The sequence below is a fragment of the Etheostoma spectabile genome, unplaced genomic scaffold, assembly GCF_008692095.1.
Source record: "Etheostoma spectabile isolate EspeVRDwgs_2016 unplaced genomic scaffold, UIUC_Espe_1.0 scaffold00019180, whole genome shotgun sequence".
In the NCBI taxonomy this organism is placed as follows: Eukaryota; Metazoa; Chordata; class Actinopteri; order Perciformes; family Percidae; genus Etheostoma; species Etheostoma spectabile.
The window spans coordinates 48,506-66,921 of NW_022604725.1; the positions used below are offsets into that span (position 1 = coordinate 48,506).

The 18,416-nt window shown below is 44.4% G+C and overlaps 1 non-coding gene across 1 annotated transcript; it reads right to left on the reverse strand.

The window, feature by feature from the left end:
• Positions 1-2,279: 2,279 nt before the first annotated feature.
• On the reverse strand, positions 2,280-2,396 carry LOC116683992 (U5 spliceosomal RNA). The gene has a single exon (XR_004330741.1). It is a non-coding gene; the product is annotated as a U5 spliceosomal RNA (small nuclear RNA).
• Positions 2,397-18,416: the final 16,020 nt, after the last annotated feature.

The window sequence follows — 18,416 nt, forward strand, 5'->3', positions numbered from 1 at the left end:
CCTTTACCAAGACTAGAGGGTTTTTTATTAAAATGGCCACTCCATCACTCTTGTTTTCATTTGACCCGCTCCATAGTGACGTTTGTGGCCATAACTCCTCCCATTCCCTGTAGTGCTTTAAAAATGGAAGGCCACATTCCTGTAATAAAAACACATCTGACTTAAAAGAGTTAAGAAAGGATAAAACCGTCTGGGCTCTAACTCTCGACTTGACGCTTCTCACATTGATAGTTGAGAAGGTGAGTGCCATGAGTATGGTTAAGAATAACAAGTATGACATCTTAAAGACAGAAAGGGAGGGACTTCAAACATTTAAAACAACAATTATTGAATTTCTTGTGAATGGAGCTCTTCCTTCATTCTCACAGGTGAGAGAGGACGGGGTTGAACTCCATTTCCCTTTCGGACTCTGGGAGTTGGCCTCTGACGCAGGGTTGCGTTGAGCTTAGAGACCTTAGGGGTTGATTGCAGAGCTATGCTTAGGAATGAGACTTCATTGGGTGAATCGGAGGGGAAGACTCTGGGCCCCTCCACAGATGAACTGTCTGAGTCAGTCCCAGCTCTTCCCCTCTTTTCCGAGACTCCAGGAGACTCAGAAGACAATTCTGAAATTAGCCTCTTGCCTGGCTGGGCATTGGGGAGGGGGACATCCTCACTATCACCCTGTGACTGGTCAGTTTCCTGTTCTGAGCCAGCCACTGGGCTAGCTCCGCCTTCTGCCTGCATTGCCACCACTTCCTCCCTGTTCACCACTGGTGGGGCAATTGCAGGCCCCTCCCCTTCTCCCGCCTCCCCTGATCCTTCTCCTCCAATCACAGGATTTGGCGGGAGATTTGAATTTTCCAGCCCAAACAGCTCTCCAAACAATTCATCTTGTTCCTTCTCCGTTCTTTTTGCTGCCGTCTTTAATTTGTTGGCAAATGACTTTGGGCAATCTCTGAAGAGGTGGTTTGTTTCTCCACAGAGATTGCACTTCCTGCCATTGGTGCATTCCATGAAGGTATGCCCAATTTCTCTACATTTGCCACAATAATCTGCTGGCACGCTTCTGCCAGGTGCCCATTCTCACCACACTTGCGGCAGAGTTTGGGCTGGCCCTGGTAGTGGATGTAGCCCTGTTGTTTCCCAGAACTATCATGGATGGCAGATGTTTCAGGCCCTGGAAGCCTTGGGGGTCCTGCCATTGTTGGATGGGGACCCTCCAAGCACAATTCCAAATGCCATCCTCATCTCTCACCTTGGTAGCCTGGCCTTTCACAGTGCAAAATCTGCCCAGCCATAAACAAATGTCATCTGCATTTACGGTTTCATTGAACATTCTGACAATTACAGTTTTAGCTGCATTGTCAGTCAGTTTCTCAACATTAAATGCAGTAAACTGGTGTTTTGCATTTTCGAAACGTATCCAAAATTCTCTCAGCACGGCAGGAACAAAAGCTTATATCAAAACCTTTATTAAAAGGCAAAGTCAAGATACAGTTTATGTCTTCTGGGTTGAATTTCAAGATTTTCTGGACTAGCCTCCTGGAGAAGTCAAGCCTTGATATAACAAGGGTTTCATTTTCGTTAAATGTGAATCGGACACTGTGGTGCCTCCGCATGCCGGCATGGTTGGCCGACATGGTGGAGGCACCACACTTCAAACGGGATGAAAGAAGCTAAAAACCCTAAAAAAGTCTAAAAAACAACAAGTAAGCTAAAAATAAGGTAAAACACTGATTTAAAAAGCAAAATAAAGCTTGCCTAATAAATACTAAAACGCACTTACCTTTCTTGTTTGGTCTGGTCGATGTTGTAATCCCCACAGAGTAGTAAGCAGTCCTCTAGACCAATGAATTCCTCAGTGAAAGTATTTCAACTACAAACAAGATGAAATTTGTTCACAAAGAATGAGTACACTATCCTCCAAAAACCCGCTACAAAACTAGGCCACAAACAGGCAAAAGTTTTGTCCGGACATAGGAGGCGATCGCAGTCTTAGCCAAAAGGCCGAGAAGCGATGACCACCACCTCTATGCTGTCAGATGCGACCTCCCCGGACGGTTCTCAGTTGTCACGGTCCAGTAATTTTAAATGGACATAACAGCTGCTGCTTAGCACCCCCGTCCAAGCGCTTCATGGGGAAGCACAAAAAGTTTTAGTTAAAGACGGCAATTGTGGTTTTCCCAATTGGTCAAGCTCCTGCCAACGTGCAATATTCCCATGCTGTCACATTTTGGCTACGTTTAAGAATCTGAGTTTCCTTTTGGAGAGCATATTTGTTTTTCACAAGTACAAAAGGCTTAGCCAAACAGCAAAGCCCACCAAAAATAATTTCAACTCATAGGCGTTCCTCTCCACGGAAGTCTTTAGTAAAAGGCGAAAGACTTGTGCGTTATGAAGAGAAACCAGAGTAAGTACAGCCCACTCTCGAGAGCAGCCGAAAACGCCAGTCTTCCCAGTCCCAACCCTCGCGGTAATTCTCACTTGGTGTGCCGCTTTTCCAAATCCAAGGCCTCACCAATATTTTGTCCTTGCTGTTTTTCTGCCAATCAAAAGTGCAAATCTTGCTACACTTTTGTATGGCTTTATCTTGTCAAGTATTATAACAACGTTTTGATACCAGGAACCCAACGAGGTTTCACAGATCATTCAGTTTTTAGGACAATTTCTGGCGGTAAAATCTGCCAGCCATGTCTCTTCAGGTCCGTTGACAGTTTGGGCAACGGGCAGCTTCACGTGCATCGTTAATTGTTTTTCCAGAAGACAGAAGATGGGTGCACCGTTCCCGGTGACGCTGCAATACCGGGTCGATGCGTGGGGTTTAGATTTGTGCATATACACATCAACTTTCTTTTACATTACTGCATATACACATCAACTTTCTTTTTGATTCATCATCACCATTCATTATGTCATCATCACTATTCATTATGTCATCATCACTATTCATTATGTCATCATCACTATTCATTATGACATCAACTTTCTTTTATATTACTGCATATACACTAGGGGTGATCCGAGTGTCCGGCTGAAACGAGTATCCGGTACGGATAAAGCACTTTTGCCGAGTACAAGTATTATCCGAGTAATATGAGTCAATATCCGTGCTCGGATTGAATAAAACTCCTCAACTGGCCGCGCAGCGTTCTGTGATAATCACAGCGCCCCCCGCCTACAAACACGCTCGGATCATTCACACACACACAGAACATGGAGAAATGCGCTCTCTCTCTCTCTCTCTCCTCTCTCTCTCTCTCTCTCTCTCTCTCTCTCTCTCTCTCTCTCTGCTGGCTCACTCTATCTCTCTCGCTCGCTCCCGCTACTTCAGTCAATTCGGTCTTCGGATCTGTTCGGTTAACGTTTAGGGTTTCTTCAGGTTTGTTTTTAACTTCGGTTTATAGTACTTACAGACATAGTAACCAGTAGATTTCTGGTGAACGTGGGGTTTGTAGTCCTTACATAGTAACCAGTAGATTTCTGGTGAACGTGGGGTTTGTAGTCCTTACATAGTAACCAGTAGATTTCTGGTGAACGTGGGGTTTGTAGTCCTTACATAGTAACCAGTAGATTTCTGGTGAACGTGAGTTTCAGACGTGCTGCTTGTTTTAAATGCGACTCCAGTTGCGTCTCTGCCATCGGAGATTATTTTTTTTTTTTACTGTCAGCAATTTTTGATCAACTCATATCAATTGCATGCTTAAATAACATACCGGTTAAAGCCCCGCACATTTCAAGAGAACCTGACCCACTTCCTGGTTAAATATGACCACTTCCGGTTTAGGCCCCGCCCACTCCGAGTACGGATCCGGATACAGATAATTCATGTGTTAAACAGATACAGATACAGATAATGCTGTACTCGCTCATCCCTACTAGACAGGCACTTTAACCAACTAAGCCACAGCACCTCTGGGTATGAACCCAGATGCCCGGCCATGTTGGAGGAACTCGGTGTAAACACCTGAACAGAGTACAGTTCAGTATTGTGCACTTTGGATACTTTATGTGAATGTAGCCATGTCTAAACAACAGAAAAGCATCCAAGATGCAAAGGCATATAGGGAACGATGATATTTCGAAAAATTACAGTTTATTGGCGGTGCAGATCCTTACGAGTTGGCTCCCTCTTCTTAGATCCATGACGACCCGGTGATTCTTCCTTCAGTTACATATCCCGATATAGTCAACTAATATCAAATAATTTGTTTATTAATTTTCATTCCAGCAGCATCAAAGATGTTGAAATCAGGCCTGGAAAAATGACAAGAACAGCTCTCACAATGCAAGTTACAGAGTGACAACAGTTCTGGTGAATACAATCAGTAATACACTTCCTTACATCCAGTGCCCCCAGAGGAAAACAAACCTTGTTATGAAAACAGTTTAATCTCAAACACAACAATTAGTGAACCTTAGGCAGACAGCTGGAGCTCTTATGTATTTCTGAACCTGCCCCTTGTGTGTCAAGTTTCTTGACCGGTCATTCTATCTCAGCTGAAAAAGGACATCTTGTCTCTAGGATGGGCTATGGTCTCGACCTGGGACCTGCTATGATAAACACAGCTTTAGACAACTGTTTCTGTAACAAACCCAGTTGTCTCCCATCAAGGAGAAACACACAGATGGCAGATACAGAAGTCATATACTCTGAGAGGCATTGGAGATCTTATCATGAATAATTAATATGAAAATCATTGGTTAAATGTAATTTTCCCATTACAAGCCGTATCGTTTTCAGGTCCGGTACAGACATGGAAAGAAGAATGTCATTGCTGACTCTGATGAGTAACGGTTTTAAGAGGGAGGGTGTGTGACGAAGTGGGTTTGCTCACCACTTGTCCCATACAGGTCAGTAAAGTAAACACACAGTCACGTTAGTTTCAGTTCCATTTTAATAGGTTGCAAGTTGAAACATGGTTTTCCCTGTATTGCTACTTACAATTGTTTGTTCCTTTGTTCAGTTCCACCATGCAAGACAATTGGTTGGGGAGGGGCCGGCCTAAGTATTTCCTGTTTTATAGGAATAGGGTGGTCATGGATGACATCACCGGGCCAAACCAAGTAGAGGCTTTTCTTTTGTATAGGAATGTTTATTTTGGTTGTTTTTGGTCATTGTATAAAAAAGGTATGCAAAATCCTGACCTGTTGTGTAGTCAGCGGGATAGGAGGGAACTGGTGACCAAGTTCCATAGGTTAAGAGATGGCAAGGTATTAAGGTTTGGAGTAGATCAACCTGCTTTAGGATGGGATGGACTGAAGCAGTGGGGGGGGGGGAATTGACAACCCTATATAAATGGGGGGATTTGTGCTCCTGGGAGGAGAGACGGAGGGGAGGCTGCGCTGCGCTGCGCTGCGCTGCCAGGAACATGCGCCTGTTATTGCTACTATTAGTTTAATGTGCCACTGTCTTTAAGTTTGATGGGTTAATTTTCCGTGTACTGCAGACCATGGAAATAAACTAATCACCTTTGAAAATGTGCAATGTTCGAGTCTGCCAACCTACCGCCATCCTAGCCACTCTGGCTACCTCTCCACGAATGTGTAAAACTAAAAAGAAGACACACAAGACCAAAAACAAACAAATTAACTACAGCTATTCTGATATTCCTGACCAGTCTGATGCCTGTTGGCCAGTAACCCCCCCCCCCAAATCATCAGTGTCCCGTATCAAAACCAAAAACAATACACAAGTGCATGAACAGGAATTAATTACAAACGATTACAATAATACAGTACCGATGCAGTAATGAATGGGTACAACATGAACACATGATTTAGGAAACGTTGCTGGTTTTCAGCCCTAAAGTGGATCAGCTGCTGTGTCCTCCTGTGTGATACAGGACGGTTTATGTAAAGCACGTAGCGATGTATCATAGACCGGTAATATTAAAATATATAGTCTATGCGATGTATACAGTCCATTTAAGGCAGAGAAATGCGGGACTGTTGTAAAAATCAACGTTAACGTTAGTGGTTAGCGATTGGCGTTAGCATAGCAAGCTAGCGATTTTTAAAAAGTTTCAGTTAGGAACATGGTTGCAAGCATGTATGGACAGGACTGTATAGACCACAAAACAAGACTGTTGTAATTTTTAAATCAATTATTTAAGCCGAAAATACCAGAAATGCGTCTCTCTGGTCGATGCGGCAGCCATTGTTGCCTGTTGCACATTGTATATCGCTACCCCTCGGTTTCAAGTAAGCTGGCATTCTCCCTTGATTTTCTTCATTCATTGTCTATGGTTCCTAGGGCCATACACCCCTTACCCCTCGATCAAAAACATTATTGGGACAGCACTCACATGAACGCTCAAGACGTAGGGAAAGGGGTAGGGGTAAGATAGAGAAATGAGATTCAGCCTAAGACCACTTGTGTTAATCTGACTGATAGGGTTATGGAACATAGTGGTAGACCAAGGCCTCCTGTGGTAATCTGACTGATGGGGTTATGGAACATAGTGGTAGACCAAGGCCTCCTGTGGTAATCTGACTTGAAGGGTTTTGGAGCGTAGTGTTAGACTAAGACCTCCTGTGACACAAACTAAGCAGTATGCTCTCCCTTTTATACCTCAGGCTATTGTAGACAGCACAACAACCACTTCAAACATACACATTTTACAGTTTTTATTGTACTTTATCTATACAATATTAATGCATCAGTTTTAATGGGTGTTACAGCGGGTATGAGCACTCTAATTTCCATTTTAATGGATGAAATAAACATAACATAAAGACTGTACCATTCAGCAGGAGGAAACATTTCACAAACAGATGCATTGTTAATTTTCAACAGCCTGGGAGTGGACTTTACATGGAGACAAAGCATAGCAATTAGCAGAGGATGGTTTCGATCCATCGACCTCTGGGTTATGGGCCCAGCACGCTTCCGCTGCGCCATTCTGCTCTGCTGGACAAGGCCACGGGTTCAAATAAGCAGGTAAATCACCGTAGTTTTAGATGTTTAAATGTGCGCACAAGAAAGCTAAGAGATTACTGTGGGGAAATGGAGACTGGCTAGGTTAACTGAAGATTTTAAACATTGTAAAAAATGTATGAAACATATGAACACGTTAAACATATACGGGCATATAATATATACTTACAGTCTCAGTCTTTGGATGGTATAGGTAGCGTATCGCTACCGTGACGGCTGACATGCGCCCCGTCACAGTTACCGACAATTTTGTTAATGAATGAGTATTTCACATTGAACACTAACGATTGGGTGGTCATTAAAAACAGGGCATTGCAAGTACAGATATAAAATCCAGGGTCAGAAAGGGGTCTTTAGGTACTTCACTAAGCTATGTCACAAGGTGTTACGACCCGAAGTAGCAAAGTAGCCTAGGGTGGGGGTCGTAGACAGCATATAATAATAAAACCCCGGGACGAAAAGCAATCGGTTAAATACGGCAGATTTATTTGTGTCCACACCACAACAGGCAACCACAGGCTATATATATGACGGCGACTGGCACATGGGTAGCAAGGCCTAGCTCTGAACAGCTCCCACACAGCCGCCTCCCCTCTCCTTGGAAGACCGTCCGAGCAGTTCACACAGCCGCTCCTTCTCTCCCTTCGGGCACCAATCAGCTGACCCGCCTCAGCTGCGCGACCCACAGCAGCACACCTGCAGAGAATCACACACACACCTGCAGAGTATCACACACACACACAACACGGCACGTGACACCCCCTCCCATAAGAGAGAACCCCCCCCTCTTCACACCCCTGGAGCATCATCACAAAATACACCCTAATCCGTTAAAACACACTTAAGACCCCCAAAACCCAGTCTCACCCACGGGACAGTGCGTCAGCGACAATGTTATCTGCACCCTTCTTGTGTTTGATGCAGATGTTGTAACCCTGGGCCATAAGTGCCCAGCGCATTAGACGCTGATTGCTGTTATACATCTGGGCCAGAAAGACAAGGGGGTTATGGTCAGTGTAAACAGTGACAGCAAACGGACTGCATCCTACATAAACATTAAAGTGCTGTAGGGCAAGGAGCATCGCCAGGGTCTCCTTCTCAATGGTTGAGTAGTTCAACTGATGACGCTTGAACTTGGTGGAAAAGAAACAGACAGGATGACACACGTCCCCATCACCTTCCTGCAACAGCACAGCACCAGCTCCCGTGGCACTGGCATCCACCTCAAGCTGAAAAGGTCGAACCAGGTCAGGAGCAGCCAGCACCGGAGCACTACAGAGGAGAGACTTAGCAGAGTTAAAAGCATGGCTGCACTCATCATTCCACACGAAAGGAACCACAGGACTACACAACCTGGTCAGAGGAGCAACCACTACCGAAAAGTTCTTACAGAAACAGCGATAGTAACCTGTCAACCCAAGGAAACGCCTTAGTTCACGTCTAGTGCTGGGCACTGGTAGAGAGATAACCGCGGCTACCTTAGCATCCACAGGCCGAACCTGACCCTGGCCAACCTGCTTACCAAGGTAAGTGACAGTGGCCTTACCGAACTCACACTTAGCCAAGTTAAGAGTAAGGGAGGCGTCCGCCAACCGTTGGCAAACAGTTTCCAGACTGGACATGTGACTACCCCACTCACTGGAGTAGACCACCACGTCGTCCAGATACACACTGCAGTTAGGCACATCCCCTAACACACGTTGCATAAGGCGCTGAAAAGTGGCAGGGGCGTTCTTCATGCCAAACGGCATCACCGTATACTGCATAAAAGCATCAGGAGTGACAAAAGCCGAGATCTCAGAGGCCCGCCGTGTCAAAGGAACCTGCCAGTATCCTTTGAGAAGATCAAGCTTTGTTATACACACAGCTGGCCCAACCCTGTCTACACAATCATCCATAAGGGGCAAAGGAAAAGAATCCGATACAGTAACAGCGTTCACTTTACGAAAATCTGTACAGAAGCAAGGACTGCCATCGGGTTTAGGCGCCAACAAGCAGGGAGAACTCCATGGACTACAGCTAGGCTTGGCAAGACCATTCTCTACCAAGTAGCTAACCTCTTTCCTCATGGCCTCCCTTTTAGCAAGCGGACAGCGGTATGCATGCTGTTTAATGGGGGCAGCATTACCCACATTAATGTCATGCTCCAGCACACCTGTACGTGAGGGTACATCCTGTAATATACTAGTATACCTGCCGAGCAGGCCAATCACATCCTGTTTATGAGGTATGGGGAGATAGGACAGCTGCTGGTCAAGATTGGACAAGAACTCCGAGTTGGCTAGCCTACCACACAGATGGCTTTCACAGGGGGTCATCAGGTCTGCCTCCAGTCCCGGTTGAGAACTACCAACAAAAGAAGAAACCCCTACCACAGCCACATTTTGGGTCGTCTCTGGCCCTGTCAGGTCAGCCCCTCTGTGGTGAAAAGATTTCAGCATGTTAATATGGCATAAGCGGGTCTTCCGTCTACGCTCAGGCGTACGGATAACATAGTCGGTAGAGGAGATTTTAGCCTCCACCACATACGGACCTGAAAACCGGGCAGCAAGGGCAGAGCCTGTGGTAGGCAGCAAGACCAACACCTGGTCCCCGCAGCAAACTGTCGCTCGACCGCCTTCTTATCAAAACGTCTCTTCATGTTACCCTGAAATGACAAAAGCGACTCCTTGGCCAAACGTGTAGCATGATGCAGACGTTCTCTACAGCAAGATACAAAATCCAGCACATTCTTTCCACCAGAGCTATCACCCACTAATTTCTCCCTTAATACTTTCAATGGGCCACGCACATTGTGACCGAACACCAGCTCTGCAGGACTAAACCCTAGCGATTCCTGCTTGCATCACAAACAGCAAAGAGAACAAAAGGCACACCCTCGTCCCAGTCATTCCCAGTCTCATAACAGTACTTACTCAGCATGGATTTAAAAGTCTGGTGCCAGCGCTCAAGCGCACCCTGCGACTCAGGATGATAAGCACTGGACACTGAGTGGGAAATACCGAGGGAATGGAGGGTCTCCTTAAAGATTCTGGACAAGAAATTTGTCCCCTGATCTGATTGTATGGTCTTTGGTAAACCATAAGTCGTAAACAACTTAAGCAAGGCGGTAGTGACTGCTTTAGCGGTTATCTTGCGCAAAGGAATGGCCTCAGGGAAACGGTAGTGACACACATCATGGTGAACAAAAATTGATTCCCGGACTTAGCTTTTGGCAATGGGCCTACGCAGTTGACCAAAACATGCTCAAAAGGTTCACCAACAGCCGGAATAGGCCGCAGCGGCGCGGGGGGCACAGGCTGATTAGGCTTTCCTACCATCTGGCAAGTACCACAGGTTTTACAAAAGCGCACTACGTCTGCCTTCATTCCTGGCCAAAAGAACTGCCTAAGAACACGATCATAGGTTTTGCTGATGCCCAAGTGACCTGACCATAGGTGCTCGTGAGCCAGTGCTAAAACATGCTGTCGACAGTCAACAGGGATTACTACCTGAAAAACCACCCCCCAGTCCTCCTCAGAATCTGTCGACACCCACCCTTTCCGTGAGGTCCACCTCCGCATCAACACCCCATTTTCCACAAAAAAAGGCAGTTGACCACTACACTCAGTCATATTGACCACTGATTTCCAACACTTATCCAGCGAGGGATCATTTTTCTGAGCTGTAACAAGAGCCTCCCGAGTAAGCGGTAAAGATGCAGTGGCATCATCCTTTTCACCAGGCTCACCTGAAGTACTGCCAAACGAACCACTAGAGGTCATACCTTCCCCAGAAAACACAGAAGCAAACAGGGAGTCAGACAAGCTGACCTCCTGAGTCTGCTTATGAGCTTATGAGACACAAGGGATAACCTCATCCGAACGCCAAGTCATCACATTTACATTTAGCTGTGATACGAACTATCCTGACCAATCAAGAAGTCATCAAAGATCAGATGGGAATTTTGGTGAAGCTAGTTCATCAGTTAAAGGGTACTGCAGAAGAGAGCCCATCTCTACCAACGGAAACACTTCCGGTTGCAACCCTTCAAGAGCTTCTGGTTTTGGATGGACAACTGCTTGATCAAGAATTCAAGAAAACTCTGGTAATGTATATTGGTACAATACCATTATAAGAGATTATGTATAAGGTAATTCAATCCAATACGATTATCTCTCTCACAAAGAACCATAAATGGCAGCAGACATGTTTTTTTTAACTATCCTTCATTGGAAAAATCTCTTTACTAGAATCCCCATTAGCACTGGCTTCTCTGACTGTGGTTCCATTCAACTGTACATTATAAAACACTGACTATTAAATACACTAAATTAAAATTAACTGCAGATTAACAGTGCTCAGTGTTTCCCACAGAATAACAGTATTACTGTGGTGAGGGGTTATTTGTACAATTAGAAAAACAAAATAGGCAACAAAGTGGCTCAATCTAAAATGACTATGATACGATATCAAGAATCAATGGTTTTTTTTATGCACTGAAATGTGGTCAGATGTTTGGTTTGGATGCTTCCACTCCAGGTGGAACATATTTTGTCTCTGACAGAGTTTGATTCTACTTGAACGTCTATCTCCTCTGTCATCTGAGTCAAATTAGCTACATGTGACAATTAATGCTTGCTGTCTTTTCCCCTTGTTTAACAGACGATTACCTTAGCACAAAGAGGAGGTACAGCCGTTAAGGACACTGTTTGGAGAATGATGGGATACCTCTTGACCAATGAACTTGCCAGACAGATGAATTGGAAAGGAGCCAATGGCAAGGCAGCCTTCAAGAACCTTATTCTAAGAGGGATAATCAATGGTGAGTCGCAGTGGTGTAGGTGTTGTTGCCACAGCTTTCACTGGACATTTGTGCATTTGTTGGAATTTGCTGCTTACCTCACCCACAAACATGCATACACCTACACCTTTGGCCCTGTTTCAGAAAGCAAGTTCTTAACTCTGAGCCCGCATTGTTATCCTGTAGATTGCAGAACGTGACGTGTGTAAGGGAAAGTGGGGAAGTTTGTCAGAAGTGACGTAATTCAGCTGCATCACTTTACAGCAGGGGTATTCAATTAGAATACAAAGGTGCAGTTAGAGAAATTTCCCAAAAGGTCCGGAACATCAAAACAACTAACTTGCGCTATCATTCAGTACCCTAACGTATAGTTGTATCAACATATGTTTTTAGTCAACAACTGACAATATTTCAACCATATTCAGTTTTTACATCAAACTGGAGGGATAACAATTAAAAACTACTCTAATAATAAAGCTTTCTCAGACTGTTGTTGGATATAGGTTATCCTGGCCATAAAATGTGTACAAAAACATAAATATTGCTCAACATTTAGCATGACTTTATTATATAAATTGGCCTTCTATTAACTCCCCAGACCCAATCCAGTGTCCCTGTGTCATGTACATTTGCACTCACTAAATAAATACTTTACTCTTACTTTACTTTATTTTGCTCAATCCTGTAATTTATATTGCCTGAGACCAGCACCAGAGTAATCCTAAAAGTCAGAGTATTATTTTTCAGAGCCCTATTGCAAGCCTGTGTTTTTTTTCAGCTCACACATTCTCACCTTATCAACCCTAACCACTTTGCATGCCTGTCCTGAACGTTGACTGGTAAATGCATATGACATATCTGAGCTTGACAGTGGCATCATGTATATTGTATGTATGTTATATTGACTTTCAGTGTCACATTGCTTTAAAATTACGTACTAGAATCACTGACTATATATACAATATTACTAATGTCTTGTTTCAACTGATGTCAAAAGTTATAAATTCTTGTCTTACTGATAATATTTTACTATAACTTACACAACCAACTATCTCATTTTACAGGCTGTACGAAGAAACCGACTTACAGCAACATCAACAGATCAAGAAACTGAACTGTGGATTAAAAGGTGGCTCCATCTTGCTGGAGACAGAGATGGAGGACGCCGTGCTAGGCAGCGAACTGTTAACTGATGTAACTGAGACAGTCTACTTGTTAGGAACAATGCTATAGTTCAGCATACTTTCAGCTACATACTTTAATTGTTGTGACAAATTTAAAGTTTAATTTGTTTTGTTAACTTTGTTCAATGTGGCTTAGTTTTATTCTGTTTTCAGCCATTATAATGGGTGTTTTTTTGCGCGAGTTAGAGTGGATGACATTGTCGTGAAGAAACCTTCAGAAAATCTAACATTTTCTATTTAGCTTATGAATAATCTCACATCTCATGTCAGCTGCAATGCTGTTGCTGTTATATCACGCATCACAATGCTGTTGCTTTAGCAGCCCACCACTCAGCCTCCTGCCGCAGCCTCGCAGTCTGCTGCTCTGGTCTCGACCGCTGGTGCAACGGCTGCTGTGCCACCGTCTTTCCTGCGCCCCCTTTAAGTTTGTCAATGGTGAATAATTTATTAAATAACTCATGTTTCATACATATATATATATATATATATATATATATATATATATATATATATATATATATATATATATATAGTGGTTTTGTATTTGTTCCATCCATCCATCCATCTTCATCCGCTTATCCTGTATCGGGTCGTGGGGGCAGCAGCTCCAGCAGGGGACCCCCAAACTTCCCTTTCCCGAGCCACATCAACCAGCTCCGACTGGGGGATCCCGAGGCGTTCCCAGGCCAGGTTGGAGATATAATCTCTCCACCTAGTCCTGGGTCTTCCCCGAGGTCTCCTCCCAGCTGGACGTGCCTGGAACACCTCCCTAGGGAGGTGCCCAGGAGGCATCCTTACCAGATGCCCGAACCACCTCAACTGGCTCCTTTCGACGCGAAGGAGCAGCGGCTTTACTCCGAGCTCCTCTCAGATGACTGAGCTTCTCACCCTATCTCTAAGGGAGACGCCAGCCACCCTCCTGAGGAAACCCATTTTGGCCGCTTGTACCCTGGATCGCGTTCTTTCGGTCATGACCCAGCCTTCATGACCATAGGTGAGGGTAGGAACGAAAATTGCCCGGTAGATCGAGAGCGTTGCCTTCTGGCTCAGCTCCCTTTTCGTCACAACGGTGCGATAAACGGAATGTAATACCGCACCCGCTGCTTCGATTCTCCGACCAATCTCATGCTCCATGGTCCCCTCACTCACGAACAAGACCCCAAGGTACTTAAATGCCTTCACTTGGGGTAAGGACTCACTTCCTACCCGAAGAAAGCACTCCATCGGTTTCCTGCTGAGAACCATGGCCTCAGATTTAGAGGTGCTGATCCTCATCCCAGCCGCTTCACACTCGGCTGCGAACCAATCCAGTGAGTGCTGAAGGTCACAGACCGATGATGCCATCAGGACCACATCATCCGCAAAAAGCAGCAATGAGATCCCGAGCCCACCGAACTGCAACCCCTCCCCGCCCCGACTACGCCTCGATATCCTGTCCATAAATATTACAAACAGGATTGGTGACAAAGCGCAGCCCTGGCGGAGGCCAACCCTCACCTGGAACGAGTCCGACTTACTGCCGAGAACCCGGACACAGCTCTCGCTTTGGTCATACAGAGATTGGATGGCCCTGAGAAGGGACCCCCTCACCCCATATTCCCGCAGCACCTCCCACAGCACCTCCCACAGCACCTCCCACAATTTCTCCTGGGGGACCCGGCCTTCTCCAGATCCACAAGACATATTTAGACTGGTTGGGCATACTCCCAGGCCCCCTCCAAGATCCTTGCGAGAGTAAAGATCTGATCCGTTGTTCCACGCCCAGGACAGAATCTGCATTGTTCCTCTTCAATCCGAGGTTCGACTATCGGGCGAACCCTCCTTTCCAGCACCTTGGATTAGACTTTACCAGGGAGGCTGAGAAGTGTGATACCCCTATAATTGGCACACACCCTCTGGTCCCCCTTTTTGAAGAGGGGAACCACCACCCCGGTCTGCCACTCCTTAGGCACCGTCCCAGACTTCCACGCAATGTTGAAGATTTGTTGTCAACCAAGACAGCCCCTCCACACCCAATTTGTTACATAATCAAATTAATATTGTTTGTCTTTTCAGTTCACTAAATAACGCTATGGTGGGTCACAGTCTGCCACACTAAAGCCTAATTTAGTGGCTGGGAGGAGCCCCAGCCCCTATCCATCCTCTGTTAAGACTCCCAGTCCCTCTTCCTCCTCTGTGAGGACCTCAAACCCTGCTGTGAACACCAACATGGCAGAAGCCTGTGTAAGTACAGCAGTGTCTGTTCATTGGCCAGGCTGTTGTGTAAGTTGTGCTTGGTGTAGCCTTTATTCATGCCATGCATTAATAATTTGTTGTTGTCTTCTTACCAAGGTGAACCCAGAGGAGTTCACCCAGCTACTGCTGCAGCTACTGCAGCTTCTTTCTGGTTGCCAGGAAACCTCCCCATCCTAGACCAGAGGTGGATTTCTAACACCATTTTCCACTCTGGCAAACTGCGGCAAGATTTGAAGCTGTGGTATGAACCCCCTGTCCCAGCACTCATAAACCACCAGACACCGACACCAGATCGCTTTTTCACCCACCGGCTGACGGTATGGATGCCCTACCACCTGTGGAAGGTGAGGGTATACTGCCCTGAGTGTGGGAAGCAGCTGACGGGCTACGGTGTCCACAAGAGGGCTCGGAAAGTCCTGGACATCGACAGGTATTACCTGATGTTGACAGAGACACTCAGGTGCATTGTGTATTCTCTGAAGTAATTGTCAACCTCTCAGACTGTCTGGTGGACCAGAAAATGTTCCGGCTGATCCTGACCCACCAGTGAGTAAATCTTTTTTTTTTTTTAATGTGTCGCCAGTAGTGTGTGTAATAAAGCGATCAACAGATTTCCACTGTCACCGTCAACTGTCGCATCGCCGGCCGAGTGTGAAAGCTTTTACAGGACTTCTATTAATATGTAACTAATCAGAGCTAAATGTGCATTTCAGGTATAACTGAACTGATGATGAATTATGTATGAAGCAAAAATTAGTAAAGATAAACAAAAAATTAATAATGATGACAAATAATTACCTAATAGGTAACTAATGATTAATAAATGATGCATTGTGTGTAGTTATTATAAAGTGTTACTGTTGTGGGTAGATGTAGCCAGTAGTCAACACATGAAAACTATTCAGAATGAGTCAGAGTTGTGTTTCAAAAGAAGATGGGATTTTTATTTGTTTTATTTTATTAAAGAGTACCATTTCCTTTAAATCCTACTTTTAATCATACCCTTTTGTCATCATTGATGGGTCATAAACACTTCATCTGCCTCTATCCCAATAACAATTCTTTTCATTTTTTCAGACAGTAACTTGTAATGGTAAATTACATTTAACCACTGATTTTCATGTTAATTATTCATAATAAGATCTCCAATGCCTCTCAGAGTATCGGACTTCTGATTTTTCTCTATCTTTCCTCAGTGTCTTCTCCTTGTAGGAGACAACTGAATTTGTTATGACTTTGCATTTGTCCTCCAAGGACAAAATGGCATAAAGTCTGACAGAAACAGTTGCCTAGAACGGTGTTTACCATAGCAGGTTCCAGGTCAAGACCATAGCCTATCCAAAGAGACGAGATGTTCTTTTTCAGCTAAGCTATAATGACCGGTCAAGAAACTTGACACGAGGAGGGCGGATTCAGAAATACTTAATAGCTCCAACTGTCTGCCTGAGGTCCACTAACTGTTATGTTTGAGATCAAACTGGTTTCCAAACAAGGGTTGGTTTTCCTCTGGGGCCACTGCATATGAAGAAGTGTATTACTGATTGTATTCACACAGAACTGTGTGCATTGTGAAAGCCGTTCTTGTCATTTTGATTGTTCTCTGCAGAAAACAATTAAACCTTTTCACCGAATACCTAGACCTTTAATTCAGCCTGCAGCTTGTCTTTATTTTGTTTCAACAAGGTCTCTTCTTCAACACAAATTCCTCAAATATTTGGCATCCAAGAAAATTTTGGACCTGATGACATATCAGTCATTTTGCTGGTGGTTTCTTGGTCACAGCAACAAGCTTGATCATTGACATACAGTTGCACGACACGTGTCACAAAACTGTTGGGTGGGGCCTTAAGTATTTGCTTATATTACATCAAGTGACCTGCATACGAATGAACTCAAAGATTAATATGTACATGGTTTGCAGAACTGTACCTTCTGATAGACATAAGGCCACTTGGGTTATCTTTGGGCTGCTCTATGGTCTTCTGTAGAAGGATAAATCCCTTAAATCCCACCCAAACGTCCCTGGGTGGACTTGAACCACCATCCTTTCGGTTAACAGCCAACTGCGCTGACCTACTGCGCCTGGTTGATTTTCCATGAGCGGGAGCTCGATCTTCGAGCCACAAGCATTTGCTTTATGGCTTTTTGAGGTTGAGCTGCACATGTATGCTTATCAGGCTATTTTCCTGTTTCTCAGATATTGGGGAAGCTGACTCATGCGGAAATGTAGAAGTTGGTTGTGCATTGTATTTTTCTTGGATTCTGACTTTGAATTCAAATATTTGGCATCCAATAAAAAAAATTTTGCTGGTGGTTTAATTTTTCCACGTCTTTTTTCACATAAGTGGTGTTATTCAACTTAATTACAACCATTATACAACTATTCTTACAAATTTTACTGATTTAAGGTTTTCAACCAGGTTACCTTTAGCAATTCAGCTATTCAACATTCCTACGGAATTTTATGCAGGAAATTCTTTTTCTAGTTACTAATCATTTTCTTTGAATGTGTGTCTGTGTGTGTGTCTGTGTGTGTGTGTGTCTGCCTGTGTGTGTGTGTCTGCCTGTGTGTGTGTGTGTGTGTGTTTGTGTGTGTGCGTGTGTCTCTGTGTCTGTGTGTGTGTCTCTGTGTCTGTATGTCTGCCTGCCTGTGTGTGTGTCTGTCTGTCTGTTTGTGTGTGTGTGCCTGTGTGTCTGTGTGTGTGTGTCTACCTATCTGTGTGTGTTTGTGTCTGTGTGTGTATGTGTCTGCCTGCCTGTGTGTGTGTCTGTGTCTGTGTGTGTGTGTGTGTGTGTGTGTGTGTGTGTGTCTGTCTGTTTGTGTGTGTGTGTGTGTGTGTGTGTGTGTGTGTGTGCCTGTCTGTCTGTGTGTGTGTGTGTGTGTGTGTGTCTGTCTATGTGTGTTTGTTATCATCAGAAACATGCTACAGACCCAGAGATATGTTGTTTATAATAATCAATCAGAAATCACAATCATTATTAATAATCTTTATTATCCAGACGATAGATTATAGATATAGAACACAATATCATAACACCATAATAACACGGTAAAATCACGTTAATAACACGTATATAAAACTGAACACTGCAAGATACAACTATTATAAATGCATTAAATTCATATTCCTTCATAGAAAATATACAACATCCCATAATATTAAGATTTTAAATACATCTGGAACACACACAGACACACACACACTGACACACACACAGAAAGACACACACACACACACAGACACACACACACACCATACACACACACACACACACACACACACACACACACACA